The sequence below is a fragment of the Saccopteryx bilineata genome, chromosome 8, assembly GCF_036850765.1.
Source record: "Saccopteryx bilineata isolate mSacBil1 chromosome 8, mSacBil1_pri_phased_curated, whole genome shotgun sequence".
Lineage (NCBI taxonomy): Eukaryota > Metazoa > Chordata > Mammalia > Chiroptera > Emballonuridae > Saccopteryx > Saccopteryx bilineata.
The window spans coordinates 49,392,194-49,412,793 of record NC_089497.1 but is presented as its reverse complement, the minus strand read 5'-3'; the positions used below and the strand labels follow the sequence as shown (position 1 = coordinate 49,412,793).

The following is a 20,600-nucleotide window of genomic DNA, read 5'->3' as shown; positions in this document are numbered from 1 at the left end:
GCATATCATATACGTCCATGAAAAACTTAAAAAATGGAGAAAGTGATCCAAGGTCATATAGCAAGTTCAGGTATAGAGGAAGTATACGGACATAACCTTTCAGATTCTAACTGAATTATTCTGTTCTATGATCCTGGAAAAGCCATTTTGGATATCTGATGCAAAAAATGGGATATATTTGTTACTTAAAATACTTAAGAGCTATAGGATAACTAAATTGTATATAAAGTGAGAAAAAGCACAGGCTATGTGTTTTTTTTAACCATGTATTCTCTGCTGAACACATAGAAGATGCTACTTATTCAGTATGTAAATATTTATAAAATGGAAGAGTGAATATCTACATGTATGAGTAGACCACTAATAGAAGCAGAATTTTGACTCATAGGTTTGATACAATTTTATTTATTAGGTCTATTATCTTGGAATTAATATTGTCTTAGAATAGTAGAGGTAAGATTATAATTGGGTTTCTAAATGTAATTTTTAAAAGGTTTTGATATTCAAGCTCTTAAGGAATTTCCCATCCCTTTTAAAAAAATCTAAAATCTATATATGTAGACCACTAGATGAGTTCATTCTGAGGTTATAGTTTGGCCAAAGCAATGACTCCCGTGTTTTGGACTTTATTTTTGATTTTCCAAATGTTTCATAGAAGTGAAAAATTTAAAATCTCTATAGAGGTTGGATAGTCCAATCCTCCATCCAAGGCAAGGATATTCTCAGTCACCTTACTGACAGACAGTTTCCAGTGCTAGTTCCAGTCCTCAGATCACTGCTTTGAGATGATGCAGCCTGTTCTGTCTCTGCACATCTTGAATTCAGTTTTATTGTATTGAGCCATAACTCATTGGTAGCTTTTACCAGTCGTATACACTGGACTGTGATTATTTTTAAATCCTTGTACTTCGTTCTGTGTATAAATTTGTCACTTTTGATGATAAGGTGATTTTGTTAGATATCAGTTATGCAAATGTGGTTGAAAAGATCAGTGTATATTGAAGAATCTTCCATGCTAGCCATATAATTCCTATCATTTGCACCTGAGACCACTGTGGTATTTTCACTGTTTTGTTTTTTTCTTTTTTGTAAGAGTTTTTTTTTTTTGTAATGAGTTTCAAGTTGAACCTTTAACCTTTATTCAGCAGAGTTATTTCTTTCCTGATTCCCACACTATGCTCAGATCTAAATTCAGATATTTCGATCGTTTTGTTTCCCAAAAGCCTATGTATTTCCCATCATTGAACTCATATAGGGGTTGGCAAACTTTTCCTGTAAAGGGCTAAATAAAGTATTTAGGGCTTTGTGAACTAAAATGCAAATCAGAGAGATATATAACAAAAGAAAATAAATGTGCACAAATGTTTTATTGATGAAATTCAAAGTTAATAATATACCATTTTTTTTGTAAGACAGTCTACTAATTAGTAGAGTAGAGTTTCTTTGGGGGCCTACAACATTTAATTGGTGTTCAAGTTAGTGTTCACTATCATCAAATTGATTGCAAATGGTTATCTGTAAAGTCAGTTTTTTAGTTCATGGGCCCTAACAAAGCAGAGATTGGGCCACAGTTTGCTGACCCATGCTTTAGTGCAACCATTTAGCATTTTTTGTATTCCCAGGCTTTCACTTATTGAACTGATGTACAAATCTCTGGGCCTGTTGCTATTCTATTTGTCATCTATGTTTAGCTTATTAGAATTGTATGATTTCTCTACTGATTATAGTTAAGAATTGTTATTAATTTTAATCAGTTCATACATGATATAAATGAAATTGCTCAGGAAGACAAGTGCACATCTGTGATAAGTCCATATCTTATGCTTGCCATCCTGTCTTACCTTTATGTCCAGAGATTTTTACCACTTTTTGTCCAGTCCTTGTAATTCAGTTTATGCTTATTTAATAGATTTTAGTAGAAACTGTCAGTTTGTTATTGATGATTTAAGACTTTATCTGCATTTAGGGCTTATTTGTTGCAGGTTGGTCCATGATCAATTTGAAGCAGTAGGTCAACTCAAAAACACAACACTCTCTTTTCTCTGCTCCTTCCTTCCTTTTTTTTCTCTCTCTCTCTTTCTTTTTTAACTTTTCTATTGATTTGAGGGAGGGGAGAGGAAACAGAAATAAAAGCATCAACTCATTGTTTCACTTAGTTATTGCATTCAGTTGTGTATTCATTGATTGCTTCTCCCTAAGTGTCCTGATGGGGGCGTCGAACCTGCCGTCTCTGGTGCATCTGGTTCACGCTTTATCCACTGAGCCCCCTCGGCTAGGGCCAAAACACTCTTTCATTTATGTGTTTTCTTGCCATTTTGCATTTATACCTAAGGAATATAATCATCACCGTGCTGCAGTTCCAAGTCAATGTCTATAAATATTTTGAAAATGATAAGAATTAATGGAATTAGCACCCCTGAACACTGGAATATTCAGCTTCTGGTTCCCTTTTACAGTCCTAAACATGAGTCTATAGGACAGATGAAATGTCAAAACTAGTTTACCATCCATTTGCTGACTTGAAGTTATACATTACATAGAGGTTAATAGACATTGTGTTGTGATGTGTGTGTATGTTATGTAGAGGTCAGTAAATATTGTAGGGTTTCTGTGTGTGTGTGTGTTTAATGTAGCTTGAAATCTTGTTGATTCTCTATATTTGTCTTAAATATTGACTATGTTGTTTCTTGGAAATAAAACTCATAACCAATTATGGTCTAACTGTTCCAGTTTTCCTGATTTAAGTCATAAATCAGAAAAGAGAAATTATGCAGGTTAGCTTTCAAAGTTAAATATTAGATAGTTTGGGGTTTTTTGTTTTGTTTTTGTTTTTGTATTTTTCTGAGGTTGGAAACGGGGAGGCAGTCAGATTCCCACATGCGCCCTACTGGGATCCACCCGGCATGCCCACCAGGGGGCGATGCTCTGCCCATCTAGGGCATTGCTCTGTTGCAACCAGAGCCATTCTAGCACCTGAGGCAGAGGCCACAGAGCCATCCTCAGCACCCGGGCCAACTTTGCTCCAGTGGAGTCTTGGCTGCAGGAGGGGGTGAGAGAGAGAGAGAGAGAGAGGAAGGAGAGGGGGAGGGGTGGAGAAGCAGATGGGCACTTCTCCTGTGTGCCCTGGCTGGGAATCGAACCCGAGACTCCTGCACACCAGGCTGACCGACGCTCTACCACTGAGCCAACCGGCCAGGGCTGGGGTATTTTTTTTAACCTTTAAAAAAAAATTTATTCATTTTGGAGAGGAGAACAAGGTGCAGGGAGGAGCAGGAAGCATCAACTCCCATATGTGCCTTGATCGGGCAAGCCCAGGGTTTCGAGCTGCTGGCAACCTCAGCATTCCAAGTCGATGTTTTATCCACTGCACCACCACAGGTCAGGCCAGAAATTTTGTTTTTTAAACATATTGTCATTACTTCTAATCAGTGCTTTAAGAATTGATTTCAATTTTTCATGAAAGGTGGTCTCATAGGCCCCAATTTAATTCTTCATTTTTTTTTGAGATAATAGTCATGGTCTTTATGGTAACTAAGAAATCCCTGTTAATCTTTTTTTCTGCTTTCTTTCCATTTCTCCTTTGAAAAATCTCATGGAGATTCCTCTGGAGTATCTAGGGGTAGCTACCCCCCACATACCTCACTAAAATAGATAATCTCTCTAAATTGAGTTTATACAAAAAATGAACAATCATAGTAAACGTAATGAATTTTATATGTGGTAGACTTGCCTTATTATGTTATGAGCTTTCTGAGTAAGGATCTCTCTTTTATTGTTATGATTTAATATCCAAGGGTACTAAAATAGTTTTTGATAAAGATTTAAATTGAATTAAGCTACTAGACCACTGTTCACTCATGAATTTGGAGTTACCTGGGAATTAATAAGAAAAGTTGCCTGAACTGGGGTGGCGCAGTAACTAAAGCACCGACCTGGAACACAGAGGTCACTGGTTTGAAACCCTGGGCTTGCTTGGTCAAGGCAGTATGGGAGTTGATGCTTTCCGCTCCTCCCTTTCTTCTCTCTCTGTCTCTCTCTCTCCTCTCTCTAAAATGAATAAATAAAATAAGAAAGAAAGAAAAGAAAGTTAAGATTTTGCTTGACCTGTGGTGGCACAGTGGATAAAGCATAGACCTAGAACGCTGAGGTTGCCTGTTCGAAACTCTGGGCTAAAATGAATAAAATCTAGAAATGTATATAAAAAATAAAAAAGAATATCAAGAACTTTCTCCCAATCTCCACTCAGTTTGAAAAAAACGAAAAAAGAAAAGTTAGTGTGATTGTTGTATATGTTGTTCATTACATTTTATTTTGGCTTATATGTCCATACCATTATTGACAGCATGAGTAACACAGTTTTATAAACTAAATTAACTTTACCTCATTCTAGCCAACTTTTTAAATCTCTTCCCTCCCTCTCTCTATTAAGAAAGCTTTTGCAAAATACTTAGAATAAAAATATAAATAGAACAGAATTGAAAGTCATGAAAGATTATTTCTAAGCATAAAGAGCACTTCATTTTTCTAAGGTTTATTTCATAGGATTGTTAGATCAGCATTTTATTATGCTGAAAACCTATGAATATCGCAAAAAGTGCTTGGATTTTTAAAAGCATTTGTAAAAAAATGAAGTTCTATTAGGGATTTCTCAGAAAATCAGATTTCTTTTTCTCAAATTTTTTCTTAACATATTGGTTAAGATAATCTCAAGAATTATCTGATGTGATTTCAGATACCCGTTAGAACAGCGGTTCTCAACCTTGTGGGTCGCGACCCCGGCAGGGGTCGAATGACCAAAACACAGGGGTCGCCCACTGGGGTTGCGACCCACAGGTTGAGAAGGGCTGCGTTAGAAAAAAAATAAAACATTTTGGTAGAACCTCTATCAGGAATTTCACAAATACAGGTTTAGTGACCTAGCATTGTCCTTTGGCACTTTGCCATCATTTACACCAGTAGGGTTACTTAGAAGAGAGAATCTTCTGAATGCTTGGAGAAGTGTATTTTTTTAATGATGATTACTTTTTTAATAATTATATATATTACAATTTTATATGCTCAATGCAGAAAACTGAGAAAACACAAATACGAAGAATAAAAGTATTACTGTTCTGCACATCATGAAAAACAACCTCTGTAAATATGTTTATATGTATGTATGTATGTATTTGACAGAGACAGAGAGAGGGATAGATAGGGACAGACAGACAGGAAAGGAGAGAGATGAGAAGCATCAATTTTCCGTTGTGGCACTTTAGTTGTTCAATGATTGCTTTCTCATATGTGCCTTGACCGTAGGTCTACAGCAGACTGAGTAACCCCTTGCTCAAGCCAGCGACCTTGGGTCCAAGCTGGTGAGCTTTGCTCAAACCAGATAAACCTGTGCTCAAGCTGATGACCTCGGGGTCTCAAACCTGGGTCCTCCGCATCCCAGTCCGACACTCGATCCACTGTGCCACCACCTCATCAGGCTCTAGGCATAAGTTTAAACAAAATGCTGTTTTGTACTTTTTAAACTAGATTAGTTATGTTTCTCACATGAAATATATTTTAGGTGATTTTTAATGACTGCATAGATTTTATTGTATGATTATATTCGAACTGCACAATTGATTCTGAGAATAAAATATCTTGAAGGTAAAGTGATACATACTGTTTTTGAAAAGAAATTATTTGCAGTGTTTAGCTTCTCAAAGATTTGATCATGAATTTTTTTCTGTGACAAATGCCCACCATATTCTACAGATGGTTTGAAGTTAAAGCAATCTAGGAAGTTATGGACCTGGGAATTCTGGAGATTTTATTAGTAGTTTCTTTTGCCCCTCCAAATTTTATAATACAAATTTCAAGTAAGGAAAGGTAAGCTTCAGTCCAGAGTTCAATTTCTGGATTAAAATATCACAAAACTAATAGAAGTTAGGGGAAACCAATCATTTTGTAGATGATTTCAAGTTTTAAATGCATTAATATTTCTAGAGATATGATTTTATTTATTCCATAAACATTTCCTTATGCTTAGTAATAATAATTTGACCATTGCTTTATGATGGAAGAGGAGCTGCCTTTTTAAATTTGGATATATCTCTTAGAGAAACATGAGGATTAAACATAGAGCTACTTAAATTATTTGCAATAATAAAATTGTTATAAGTAAATTAAAGTTGATTTTTTTTCACAAAACACCTTTACTAAACTGTTTAATTTTTTCAGCAATAATTACTCAATTTATATATTTTATACATAGCTCTTATATATCTAAGAGCTCCTAAAACCTTACCTCTAGCAGAAACTTGAAGATATTGGAAGTTAAAAAAAAAAAAGATGGAAATAATCTTTTGATTGTTATTACAGTTGGATAGATAACCGTCATTTTTAATGAAGCCTGTAAGTAGGGAAAAAATTAGAAGGAAAAAGATTTAATAGTGGAGAGTGGGATCAAGAGGAGAGGAGAAGGAGAAAGGACTTTCTTTTTTTTTTTTGCAATTACAATAACTGAAAAAATAGATGCTTTCAATGTTTTGTGCCAGAATCTTTTGTTATTAAAGTTAAGAGAGCCACTTTTTGTTACAAATGTTTGTCTAAATAATGTTTTCTTAATCTTCAGTTTGATTGATAGCTGTTTGCAGTATAATTTAGACCCAAGGGTTCAGAGATTACGTGGCTTCTTAGAAGTCTACATTTTCAAATATTGGGAAACTACTGCTAATCACAAAGCAGCCATATAGTGAGACCTTACTCTGTACCGGTTAGTGGGCTAAGCACTTTACATACATTACCACATCTAATCCTTACAGTAATCCTAGGATGATGCTTGTGATCACCACCACCACTACATTTGGGAGGGCTTGGGTGGTAGAAAGGTCCTTTCTGATTCATCTTTAGCTAAATTGGTGTCCTCTGTTCATGGAATTTTGTATATCTGGAGAAAACAATATGATCCTTAATGTCAGCTTGATAGCCAATACCCATTAAGTCATGTATTAAATGTTGCTGTTTTAAAACAGTGACCACAAACTGAAGGAACCAGCCCCTAAATCTTATTGTAACGAATGTACAGGGGTTGGGGAAAGTAGGTTTACAGTTGTAATGCAAATAAATAATAGAGTAATTAATAATGATACAAGAGTAAACTGTTTTATGTACTTATAACTGTAAACCTCCTTTTGCCCACCTCTGTATCAATCAGTTTGACATGTTTCTAGACTAAGTTTAATTGTGCTTCATCTAACGCAATCAAGGTTGTAATGGCAGATTTCTTTGCTTTCAAGTACAGTTCAACCTTGTCTTGATATTTGTTTAGCAAACGTTTTAGATGTTTAGTTATTTTCATATATGGTTTTAAAAATTATTTATTTTTAAAATTAAATATTGGGGGATGACATTGGTTAATAAAATTATGTAGGTTTCAAATTACAATTCTGTGATACATCATCTGTATACTGTACTGTGTGCCCACCACCCAAAGTCAAATGTTCTGTCACCATATATTTAAATCCTTTACCCTTAATATTCCTTCTTAATATCCCCCTTCTCTCTGGTAACCACCATACTGTTGTCTGTATCTATGAGTTTTTGTGTTTCTTGTTTGTTCATTTGTTGCTTTCAGTTTTATATTCCACATGTGCATGAAATCATACAGTTCCTAACTTTTTCGGTCTTCATTTATTTCACTTAGCATGCTATTCTCAAAATCCATTCATATTGTCACAAATACAATAATTTTAAATAGCCACAATTGCATAGAAAGGCATAACTTAACCTTGCCCCCTACTGTCATGCTAGGTTAAATCAGAATTCATGCAAAATATATCACCATTAATGCATTCTCTAAATCCATTATAAGCTCATGCCATCCAAGCACAGTGCATTAAAACTTAAATTTTATTGGCTCAGTCATCATTACCTTTTCTAACATATTGTCAGGGTCTCAAAAATGCAAGTTGGATTTTTTTTTTTTTTTTTTTTTTTTTTTTGTATTTTTCTGAAGCTGGAAATGGGGAGAGCCAGCCAGCCAGACTCCCGCATACGCCCGACCGGGGTCCACCCGGCACGCCCACCAGGGGGCGATGCTCTGCCCCTCCGGGGCGTCGCTCTGCCACGACCAGAGCCACTCTAGCGCCTGGGGCAGAGGCCAAGGAGCCATCCCCAGTGCCAGGGCCATCTTTGCTCCAGTGGAGCCTCGGCTGTGGGAGGGGTAGAGAGAGACAGAGAGGAAAGAGAGGGGGAGGGTGGAGAGGCAGATGGGCGCCTCTCCTGTGTGCCCTGGCGGGGAATCGAACCCGGGACTTCTGCATGCCAGACCGACGCTCTACCACTGAGCCAACAGGCCAGGGCCGCAAGTTGGATTTTGTTTGGCTTATTTTACTTATAAAGGCCCTGCGATCACTTTGGTGCAGCATCTACTGCTCAGTAGTACTTCCTTTTAAAAAAACATTTCTTTAGAGAATATTGTTTTATTTTAAACTTTTATCAGTCTTACCTTATTTAAAAATTTAATCAAAATATTATTACATACACATAAATTTTTTAAATTTAGTGGGGTGACATTGATCAGTAAGAGTACATAGGTTTCAGGTGAACATCTCTATAGCATTTGAACTGTTGATTACGTTGTGTGCCCATCACCCAAAGTCAAATCATTTTCCATTACCATGTATTTGGCCCTCTTTATTCCCCTCCTTCTGGCTAACCATTTTACTTTCATCTGTGTCCATGAGTCTCAGTTATATACTCCTCCTGTGTGGAATACAAGCTTTTCAGCACTGTGTGTACTTACATCTTACATTTTCACTATCAGATAGTCTCAGAGAGAGATTTAAGATATTAATTAAATTAGAATTTAAGAAGTATGGAATACTTTTTCCTAAGTTTTTTAATAGATCAGTGATGTGTCTTTGCTAACTTGCATTTGGAATTTAATCATATGTTACCTGGTAACATTTCTTGGTCATATTATAGAGCCTCTTGTATTATTAAGACTTCAAGGACAACATACTAAACTTCTATTTTTTCACTTCTGGAATGTGTGTATATATATATATATACTCCATTACACATTGTGGTACTGATTTTTACTTGTGATATATATCATATGTATGTAATATATGAACAAAATATTTGATTGCTTAATTCATTCTTATTTAAAACTTTCCTGGTTTATTACTGACTAGAGAAACAATTTTTAATAGCTTTTGAATTATGGACCACCTTGAAACTCTATTTATAGCATAGACTCCTCTCCAGAATGATACCTGCCAAAATTTTGCATATGATGTGAGGTGATCTTGGGCTTTCTGAAGCTCACCCAGGAACTCGAGGTTAAGGGTTAACTTTAAAGACTGCATGCTGCTGAATTGCTGAAGTTTGGCGACCTCTGGTGTTGAGCTCTTCAAAAGCAAGGCTATAAAAAGAAATATTTATATTTATTTCATAGCATTTGTCAGATATTTGGGTTTAATTCCTGGTTTGTTATTATTCAGTGTCTTGGTAAATTTGTAACTAAATGAATGAAAAAATGTTAAAACAAGCATGATTAGGACCAGGTACAAATGAAATGATTAATCATAAGGTATGAACATTTCCAAAAAGACATGCAGGCTGACCTCTGATTTTTTGCGTTTTTCCACACACGCCCACCACTCACCCGCATGATCTAGGATGGTGGACCAAAGAATAGGTACTTTTTTTTTTTTTTTTGCAATAAGTAGAAAGGTCTTATTGTAATATGTGATTAAGAATACATACTCTTACCTATGGTATGATGACTCCCTGACCATTTATTTTTCCACTTTTATGCAATAGTATATTTAACAGAAAAGTGCATAAAACATTTGTATAATTTTATTTCTTTTAAATCATGGAGGAACTCAGTTTTTAGGAAATCTCAAAATAAGGGTTCTTTTGTGGGGAGCTTTGTGGATTTCTTTTATATCCTTAGTTTAAGAGTTTTTGGGGAAAAATTAATTTCCCATCTCTTAAAATTCAAGGGAACCCTAAAACTTGTTTTGTGTTTGAAATGATGAGGTCCATGTCAAACATACTTTTTTGTCTGTAAAATGAAAAGTATAGTTATACTGTTTTAAAGGTTCCAAATACAGTATACAATTCAGCTGGAGCAAATCATGTAGGAATGTACCCTGAGCCTAATAAAAAAACAACAACAATGTAAAACCTAAAAGTGTACTCAAAAATAGAAATAGGGTAGCCTATTTGTTTAAATGTCTATGTGGTATTAATGCTTTCAGAATCTTTGAATAATCCTTTTTATAATCCTTTTTCTAAGCTTGCCATCCATCTACATATTATCCAGTTTTTTATTCTGTTACTACTCAGCTGGTATAGTTATTCAAATCATGCTATTTCTCACTTCATTCCTAGTGTACAGAATGTGCTTCTAACTCATTTGCTTCCTAGATTCCTTAAATAAAATCAGCTCTTGTCTTTCCTTCTAGAACCCTTTCCTGAATCATTTCCTTACTCCAGTGCAATATAGCACTTTCACCTCACATATAACCTGTGCTAATTTTGTTGTATTCATTTTGGTTGATTGTCGTTGATTGTTGTACAAGTCTTCCTGCCCTAGAACTCCTTGAAGATAGGAACTCAATAAATGTTTTGAATGAGTGAATTAGTTAAGAAGCTGAAAAAAAGTGGTTTAAATACCTCTCAATTATGTCTTACCTTTGCATTCTTACATTCTTTTGCACCTTAGATCATATCTTTGCTTGCCCAAAAACTATAGTATATAAAATAATTCTGATTTTAGGGTTTGATAGACTGCTACTTTTAATGCTAGCCTTAAAATAAGAAGGATTGGCCATGGCCAGCTAGCTCAGTGGTAGAGCATCAGTTTAGTGCATAGAAGTCCCTGGTTCGATTCCTGGTCAGGTCACACAGGAGAAGCATCCATCTACTTCTCCATTCCTCCCCCTTTTCTCTCTCTCTCTCTCTCTCTCTCTCTCTATCTCTCTCTCTATTCCTCTCTATTCCTCTCCTATAGCCATGGCTCACATGGTTCGAGCAAGTTGTCCTGGGCTACTGAGGATGGCTCTATGGCCTCGCCTCAGGCTCAAAAATAGCTCAGTTGCTGAGCAAAGCAGCAGTGACCCCAGGTGGGCAGAGCATTGCTGGGTAGGGGGCTTGCCAGGTGGCTCCCTGTCAGGGCTAATGTGGGGAGTTTGTCTCTCTGCCTCCCCACCTCTCACTTAATTTAAAAAAAGAAAAGAAGGATAAACATCTGGTTGTATTTAGGCATCACAAATTACATAATGATGTTTTCCTTTTTAAATTAATTTCAGAGATATCATTTGAATGCAATAAAATGTAGCCGCTTTAAGTGTACAGTTTAATGAGCTTTGCATATATATAACATATATAACCACCATCCTGGTCAAGATTTAAAACATTTTCATTACTCCCAAAATATTTGTGTTCAGCCTTGGTGACCAAACATCCCAGTGTGCCAGAACTGAGGGATTTACAAAGATACTCCCAGGTAAATCAGAATATTTGATCAACCTTTTTACGCCCTTTACTGTCAGTCCCTAATCTTCTGTCTCAGAAGACCATAGATCTGCTGTCACTACAGATTAGTTTTTCCTTTTCTAGAATTTCATATGAATGGAATAACATAATAGGTTTTTGTATCTGGCTTTTTTTTCTGGTTCAAGATTATGTTTTTTATATTCATCTCCGTTGTTGCTTTTGTCACTGTTTATCCAATTTTTGCTGAGTTGTACTCTTTATATGAATATACCATTCTGTTTACCCATTCACCTATGGGTGGACATTTGACTTGTTTTTGGTTTTTGGCTATATAAGAAATTACCAAACTGTTCTCCAAAGCAGTTTTACTATTTTTCACTCCCACCAACAAAATAGAAAGTTCCAGTGTTCTAAGTTCTCATCAACACATGGTATCCACAATAATTTTAAGTTTAGTCTTAAAATTACTTTTATCATTACAGAATATTTCTTTTTATTTTTGTTTAATTCCCTTATCCTGAAGTCTGCATTTTCTGATACTAGTGTAGGTACTCCCATCTTTCTTATGATTAGTGTTTGTATGGTATATCTTTCTGTATCCTTACCTGAGTCTTTATATTTAAAGTTCATTTCTTATGGCAGTGTATACTTGTCTTTTTCTTTTTGACAATTTCTGCCTTTTAATTGGAGCGCTTGGGCCATTTACATTCATTATAATTATCGATATGGTTGGGTTTAAGTATTCCACCTTGAAATTTTTCTTTTCATTCCGTTTTTCCCCTCTTTTACTGCCATCTTATGGATATAATGAGTATTTTTTTTATTTTCCTATTGGCCTTTTAAAGCTGTACCTCCTTGCATTTATTCGAGGTTGTCCTAGGATTGAAAATTGGTATTATTACTTTATCATAGTCTTCAAATAATAATACTCCATGTAGAGAGTAAGAACCTTACAACAGTAAAGTTCTCTTTCCTCCTACTGTCCCTTGTGCTATTGTCATATTTTACTTCTACAATACTTTAAATAATTTCTTCTAAGAAATTTTAAAGTGAGGGGAAATGTCACATATTTAGCCACATATTTACCATTTTTGGTTTTCTTTATACCTTTGTGTAGAAATGAATGTCCGTTTGGAATCCTTTTCTTTCATCCTGAAGTACTTTTCTTGTGGTACAAAGCTCCTGGTGACAAACTCTTAGCTCTACTTTGTCTAATGTCTTTTGAAGGGCTTTTCACTGGATATAGGATTCCTTGGTTTCCAGCTTTTCTTTTATTCTTTAGAAAGGTGTCTAGTTTTGTTTTTTGTTTTTTTTTTCTTGGTTTGCATTGTTTCTGATGAGAAGTCAGCTGTCTTTTTTTTTTACACAAAAGACAGAGAGTCAGAGAGAGGGATAGACGGGGACAGACAGGAACGGAGAGATGAGAAGTATCAGTCATTCGTTTTTTGTTGTGCGTTGCAACACCTTAGTTGTTCATTAATTGCTTTGTCATATATGCCTTGACCGCGGGCCTTCAGCAGACCAAGTAATCCCTTGCTTGAGCCAGCAACCTTGGGCTCAAGCAAGTGAGCTTTTGCTCAAGCCAAATGAGCCCGTGCTGAAGCTGGCAACCTTGGGGTCTCGAACCTGGGTCTTCCGCATCCCAGTCTGACGCTCTATCCACTGCACCACCGCCTGGTCAGGCTCAGCTGTCATTTTTATTGTTACAATATACCTGTATATAATTTGTCTCTTTGTATAGAGAAAGATTTTCTATCTATTGGTCGCTTTTATTAATTGATTGTGATTTGATGTGGTATTTTTAAAGTTATACTGCTGGGGGTTCATTGAAACTTTTATTGAATTTTCATCAGATAGTTTTTATGCATTTGTTCCCCCAATTTTCTTCCCTTTCAGACTTCAGTCACATGTACAGGGGGTCCTTGGGTCATGACACAGTTTTGTGCCTATGACAGTGGCATAACCCAAATTTTGATGTGAGTCAAAACACACCCTAGCCTAACACAAACAGAGCACTTGCGCTTTTAACAGTTCAAAATGGTGTAGGTAAGCATACTGGGGACACCAACCCTCACTCATGTTCTGCATTACTATGTTTTTTTCCGCCATGTGCAACCAAACTACTTTGCCCATGTAGTACATAGGTACGACGCTAACAGCATAACCCAAAACACTCAGATCTCGATTTTTTTAAAGTTTTTATGAGAATGAGCATCGTAAACTTGAAACATCATATGTTGAGACTGTCTAACTTGAGGACCCCCTGAACTTAGGTTCTTCTAGCTTTTTCTAGTCTTTTTTTTTAACTCTATGCTTCAGCTTTGAGGTTTGTCTTGCCCTCTATTTTTTTTTTACAAGTTCACTAATTATCTTTTATCTGTGGTTCAACTTCTAGTAGTTTCCATTTCACATAGTATTTTTCAAGTGCACAGTTACAATTTGGGTTCTTTTTCATCTCTTTATCACTGTTTTAAAGTCCTTATTTTCTAATTCTGTCAACTCTTTCATTTTGGGATCTGTGTCAACTGATTTTATTTTCCCTTTTGCTTCTGAATCATACTTTTTATTTTTAAAGAGCATTTTGTTTGTCAGTTTTCTAGTTGTTCACCTGGAGGGCAATTCTGCTTTCAGTTATTTCGTGACAGGAAGCAGATGTTCATTATAGTCTTTCTTTCTCTTTTATTTTAATTTCAAGCCTTATATGGCATTCTAAATTTTTTGAACTATTGAGGCAAAGTTACACAAAATTACACTATTTTATATAAAGCTTATAGTTTACATTTGATCACATGAAATCAGTTATATGGCTCCCTGTTAGATATGCACAATGTTTATACTCAAAGCAATTCAGTAACAATAATTTCAATGATTTAGGTCTCAGTATTAAAATTTCTTGCATTACTTGTAATGTGCACATTTATAGTACTTGCCCACCATTTACATTCCAATCAGAATTCTACACCTGTGAAATAATCACTAACAGACAAAAGTACTAAACTTGTATGTTTGGTATTGTAAATATACTTAAGCATGAGTAAGCATGGAATTTACTTTTTTAACTTAAAATTATAGCCTCATGATCTTATATATATATAATCTGCACAACTCAAAAGGATTCATGTTTCATTTTATGGCATAATCAGTGGAGTTTAAGGAAGTGATTTTTTTAAAAACTACTTTTAAAAACATTTTTGTTTCTTTCATTCATATTAGGTAGACCATTTTAGAGAGTCAGCTATGCCTGCATTTTCCCATTTTTACCACTGACAGACTATAACTTTGAGAAGTCAATTTTCTTTCATCAAAATCTGGCTTTCTTTAAATGTAAAATGGGGTTATAGAGTGTCTATAAAGTTTAAATGAGAAAAGAAAATTGTTATACATAACAAAGTTTTTGCATACTGAGTGCTCAATATATGTGTCTTCTTATTGTCCTCTTCTTTCCCTCACTGATGTACCTTTTGAAAGAAGAACTTACATACACTGTCTTCACTTACTCAGTTTAGGTGATTATGGTTCTACTTGTTCTTCTCATGACTAGTCTCATCGGTGTCAGAAAGAAAGTCTACATGGCTAGTTACAGTGAATACCTTTTTGTCTTTATTTTACGTGGGCTCATTTTGTCATAAGATACCCACCTCTGTCCTTTAAATACTCTCTTTCCCTCATTATAACATAGTATTATCTGTAGGGACTCTTCCAATTTCTTGGACAACTGTCTTAGCCTTGTCTTTAAATTTTTATTTTTCTGTGTCCCTTGGTTCACATCATTAACCCTCTTCTCCTTCAGCCTACTTTGCCTTTTATACTCTGTGTCACAGCCACCTAGCACCTGTACATATATAAGGAACTACCAAACCTGTCTTTTCTAGCTTAAAACTCTCTTCTAGATGTTATACCTACATCCACCACTTGGTGGAGAACTCCTCCAGGTTTTATTGAGTGTCTTAGTATTATTTTCTCTTCCAAGTCTATCCTTCCTGCTTAATAGCAACAACATTTTTCACAACTACCAAAATTAGAAACTGATATTTTTGTCCTTCAACCACATCCAATAAACAGATTCTTTGATAGTACAGTATCTCCTAAAATTGGTTTGTCACTAATAAGATTTAAATATATGCTACCTCTACCTGTAGTACTGACCTCTGAAAAGTTACTCCTTCTGGGCCTCAGGTTTTCTGATCTCTGAAGAGGATTGGAGTAGGTCAGATATTTGCAACTAGGGCCCAGGAGCCAAATACAGTCTACAGCCTATTTTTATAAATAAAATTTTCTTTATGACTGCATTTTACTACAATGGCAGAGTTGAGTAGTAACAGAGGCTTTGTGATCCACAAAGCCTAAATTAATTACTCTCTGGCGCTTTACAAAAAACTTTTGCTGATCCCTGGAACAGAGGATGTTCCCACTGGTTTTCATCTCTGTTACCAAGCCTGGGGAAAGAACCTAGTTTTAGGATTTAAAAATAAGAAGAAAAAGAATGGAAGAAAATGATTACACAGTAGTTGACTATTTGGCAAGAGACATTAAACATAAAACAAATTATAATGCTAGAATCTCTCTTTCTCCATCTAATAGCCTTAATAATTCCAGAACAAAGGAATAAAAATCTCCAATGCCACTTTGTGGTGACAAACTAATTTAATTTGGTTAAATTGCTTTTAAATAACTGTTAGTGAATATATTAGTAATTGAGCTTATTAATCCACAAGTATTTATACTTTGAAAGTGAAGAACAGTTAAACTCTGACCACAAATTAAAAGTATAAAGAATCCTTTTAGCCTAACCAGGCAGTGACAAAGTGGATAGAGCGTCGGACTGGGACGGAGAGGACCCAGGTTTGAAACTCTGAGATCGCACAACGGCTCGAATGCGGCCTCACCAGCTTGAACTCAGGGTCGTTGGCTTGAGCCCAAAGGTCACTGGCTTGAGCAAGGGGCCACTCGCTCTGCTGTAGCCTCCGGTCAAGGCACATATGAAAAAGCAATCAATTAACAACTAAGGAGTTATAGCAAAGAGCCACAACAAAGAATTGCTGCTGTTTATCTTTCTTAACTCCTGTCTGTCTGTCCCTAGCTCTCCTTCTCTGTGACTCTCTCTCTCTGTCTCTGTCAAAAAAAAATTGTTTTATATCATCACTATTCATAAAAAGAAGATAATTTCCCATGGTGATAAAAGATTTTCCACATGTATGCACTGGTGTATATTGAAGGAGGATTCTAAGTATGTAAAAAATACTTAGATAAAATCATAAAACTAAGCAAAGTGACAATAGAGGGAATATACCTTGCTGTAACACAGGCCATATGTGACAAACCCACAGCCAACATCATACTCAGTGGGCAAAAACTAAAAGCATTTCTCTTGAAAATCGAAACAAGCTAAGGATGTCTGCGTTCACTATTCTTATTCAACATAGTATTAGAAGTCCTAGTCACAACAATTAGATAAGAAGAAAGAAAATGCATCCAAATTAGGAAAAAGAGAACTAAAACTGTTATGATAGGCATATGACATGATACTCTATATAGAGAACTCTAAAGATTTAACCAAAATACTACTAGAACTGATAAATGGGATTCAGTAAAGTAGCCAGATACAAAATAAACATTCAGAAATCAATTGCATTTTTAAAAATGATTTTATATATTATTTTTTAGAGAGGAAAGAAAGACAGTCAAGGGGGAGATGCGGGAAGCATCAACTCCCCTATGTGCCTTGACCAGGCAAGCCCAGGGTTTCAGAACAGCAACCCCAGCATTCCAGGTCAGTGCTTATCCAGTGTACCACCACGGGTCACCATATAGTGAACTCGCAGAAAGAGAAACTAAAAAAAAGTCCCATTCACAATTGATTCAAAAATAATCAATACCTAGGAATAGATTTAACCAAGGATGTAAAAGACCTGCATTCAGAAAATTGTAAGAAAGGGGTGTGGGCAGAGGTAGAAGAAAGTAAAAGGGATAAATAAATGGTCATGGAAGGAGACTTGACTTGGGGTGGTGAACACACAATACAGTATACTGATATACAGATGATGTATTACAGAATTGGACACTTGAAACCAATATAATTTTACTAACCACTGTCACCCCAATAAAGTCAATAAAAAATTTTTTTAAGTGGGTTTTAAATGACCTGACAATTCCAATTGATATATAGCGCCTAGTTAAACTACAGGTCTTTTACATATTAATTAAATTTATTCCTAAGTATTTTATTATTTTTGAAGCAGTTGTGAATAGGATTATTTTCTCAGTTTACTGTTCTGGTAGTTCATTATTGGTGTATAAAAATGCAGCTTATTTCTGGATATTTATTTTGTATCTGGCTACTTTACTGAATTTATTTATCAGTTCTTGTAGTTTTTTGGTGTAATCTTTAGGGTATCATGTCATCTGCAAATCATGGCAATTTTACTTCGGCCCAATTTGGATACCTTTTATTTCTTCTTATTTGATTGCTGTAGCTAGGACTTCCAGTGCTGTGTTAAATGAGAATGGTGAATACAGACATCCTTATCTTGTTCCCGATCTTAAGGGAAATCCTTTTAGTTTTTGTCCATTGAGTATGATTTTTTTCACATATGGCCTATGTTATGGTGAGGTATGTTTCCTGTATTCCCACTTTGCTGAGAGTTTTTATCATAAATAAATGGGTGCTGGATTTCATGAAATGCTTTTTCTACATCTATTGACATGATCATGTGGTTTTTATCCTTCATTTTGTTTATATGGTATATCACATTTATTGATTTGCAGATATTGTACCAACCTTGCATCCCTGGAATAAATCCCACTTGATCATGATATATGATCTTTTTAATGTATTGCTGGATCAGGTTTGCTGAAACTTTGTTGAAGATTTTATCATCTATGTTCATCAGGGATATTGGCCTGTGATTTTCTTTCTTTGAAGTGTTTTTATGGGGTTTTGGAATTAAGATAATGCTAGTCTCATAAAATGAGCTTGAAAGTTTTTCCTCCTCTTGAATTTTTTGAAATAGTTTGAAGAGAGTTGGTAGTTAGTTCTTTGCGAGTATTTGGTAAAATTACCTGTGAAGCCATTTGGTCCAGGACTTTTGTTTGTTGTTTTTTTGATTACTGCTTCAGTTTCATTATTTATAATCTCTTTATTCAGTTTCTCTTTCTTTTTCCTGATTCAGTGTTTAAGATTGTATGTGTCTAGGAATTTATTCATTTCATCTAAATTGTCCAATCTTTTGGCATATAATTGTTTGTAATACGTTCTTAAAATCCTTTATACTTCTTTGTTATCAGTTATTACTTCTTTTTCATTTCTGATTTTATTTATTTGGGTCCTTTCCCTCTTTTTCTTCATTAGTCTGGTTAAAAGTTTTTCAATCTTTTGTCCTTTCAAAGAACCAGCGCTTGGTTTCATTAATCTTTTGTATTTTTTTAAATTGTATTTTATTTATTTCTGCTCTAATCTTTAATGTTTTTTTCTACTCACTTTGGGCTTTGTTGTTCTTTTTTTCAGTCTTTTAAGTGTAAGATTAGATTATTTGACAGTTTTCTTGTTTCTTGAAATAGGCCTGTAATGCTATAAATTTTCATCTTAGGACTGCTTTTGCTGTGTCCCATGGATTTTGTTTTTTGTGTGTTTTCATTTTTATTTGTCTCAAGGTAGCTTTCTATTTCTTCTGTGATCTCATTGTTTAGTAACATGTTATTTAGCCTTCTTGTCTTTGTGTGTTATTTGGGTTTTTTTCTTGTTATTCATTTCTAGTTTTATGCCATTGTGGTCTGAGAAGGTGCTTGATATGATTTCAGTCTTCTTAAATTTATTGGGACTTGTTTTGTGTCCTAATATGTGATCTATCCTAGAAAATGTTCCATGTGCACTTGAAAAGAATATATTTTGCTGCTTTGTGGTGAAATGCTATGAAGATATCTATTAAATTCATCTGAGCTAGTGTGTCATTTAATGCCACCATTTTCTTGTTGATTTTCTGTCTGGAAGATTTATCCATTGTTGTCAGTGGGGTGTTAAAAATCCCCTCCTATGTATTACTCTCAGTCTTTCCCTTTATGTCCATCAAGATTTGTTTTACATATTTAGTACCCCATGTTGGGTGCATACATGTTTACAAGGGTTAAATCCTCTTGTTGGGTTACTCCGTTTTTCATTATGTAGTGTCCTTTATTGTCTCTTACTGTAGCCTCAGTTTTAAAGCTGATTTTATCAGATTGCTACCCCAGCATTTTCTTTTCCTTTCCATTTGCATGAACTATCTTTTTCCATCCCTTTACTTTTAGACTGTGTGTATTTTTTATTCTGTGGAGGGTCTTTTGTTATCAACGTATAAATGGGTTTTGTTTTCTTATCCATTCAGCTACCCTTTCTCTTTTGATTGGAGCATTTAAGGCAGGGGTCTCAAACTCGCGGCCCGCTGAACAATTTTGTGCAGCCCGCAGACTAATCCACGAAGTTCAAAATATTTTGGATAAAATTAAGTAAGCCTAGGGGCCTACTTGTATTTGCCGAACGGCTGTGATCTTGCTCTGCGGCCCACATGCTGAGTTGAGTTTGAGACCCCTGATTTAAGGTATTTACATTCAAAGTGTTTATTGTTAGGTACATATTTATTGCCATTTTATTGTTTATAACAATGTTCCTTTTTTCTCCTCTTTCTCTTCCTTCCCCCTAATCCCCCTCCCTCCTCCTTTCTTCTCCCTCATTTTCTCTGTTTCTTTCTTCTCTCTTCTCTCCCCTTCTCCCTTCATTTTTCTCCTTTTTCTCTTCTCCCTTTTCCTTCTTTGTCCTTTAACATTTCTGTAATATTCGTTTGGTGTTAACAGACTCCTTCAGCTTTTTCTTGTATAGAGAGTTCTTTATTTCTCCTTGAATTTTAAATGATAGCCTTGCTGGGTAAAGGAGTGTTGGTAGTAGGATCTCATCATTTTTAATATTTTATGCCAGTCTCTTCTGACCTGTAATGTTTCTGTTGAAAAATCAGCTAAGTCTAATTGGAGCTCCCTTATAGGTAATTACTTGCCTTTCTCTTACAGCCTTTTTTTTTTTTTTTTTTTTGCATTTTTCTGAAGCTGGAAACGGGGAGAGATAGTCAGACAGACTCCTGCATGCGCCT

At 35.3% G+C, this 20,600-nt stretch overlaps 1 protein-coding gene across 4 annotated transcripts in view; it reads left to right on the top strand.

The window, feature by feature from the left end:
- GSK3B (glycogen synthase kinase 3 beta) overlaps positions 1–20,600 on the top strand; it is a 218,908-nt gene that overhangs the window by 150,534 nt on the left and 47,774 nt on the right. The gene's annotated exons all lie outside the window — the stretch shown is intronic.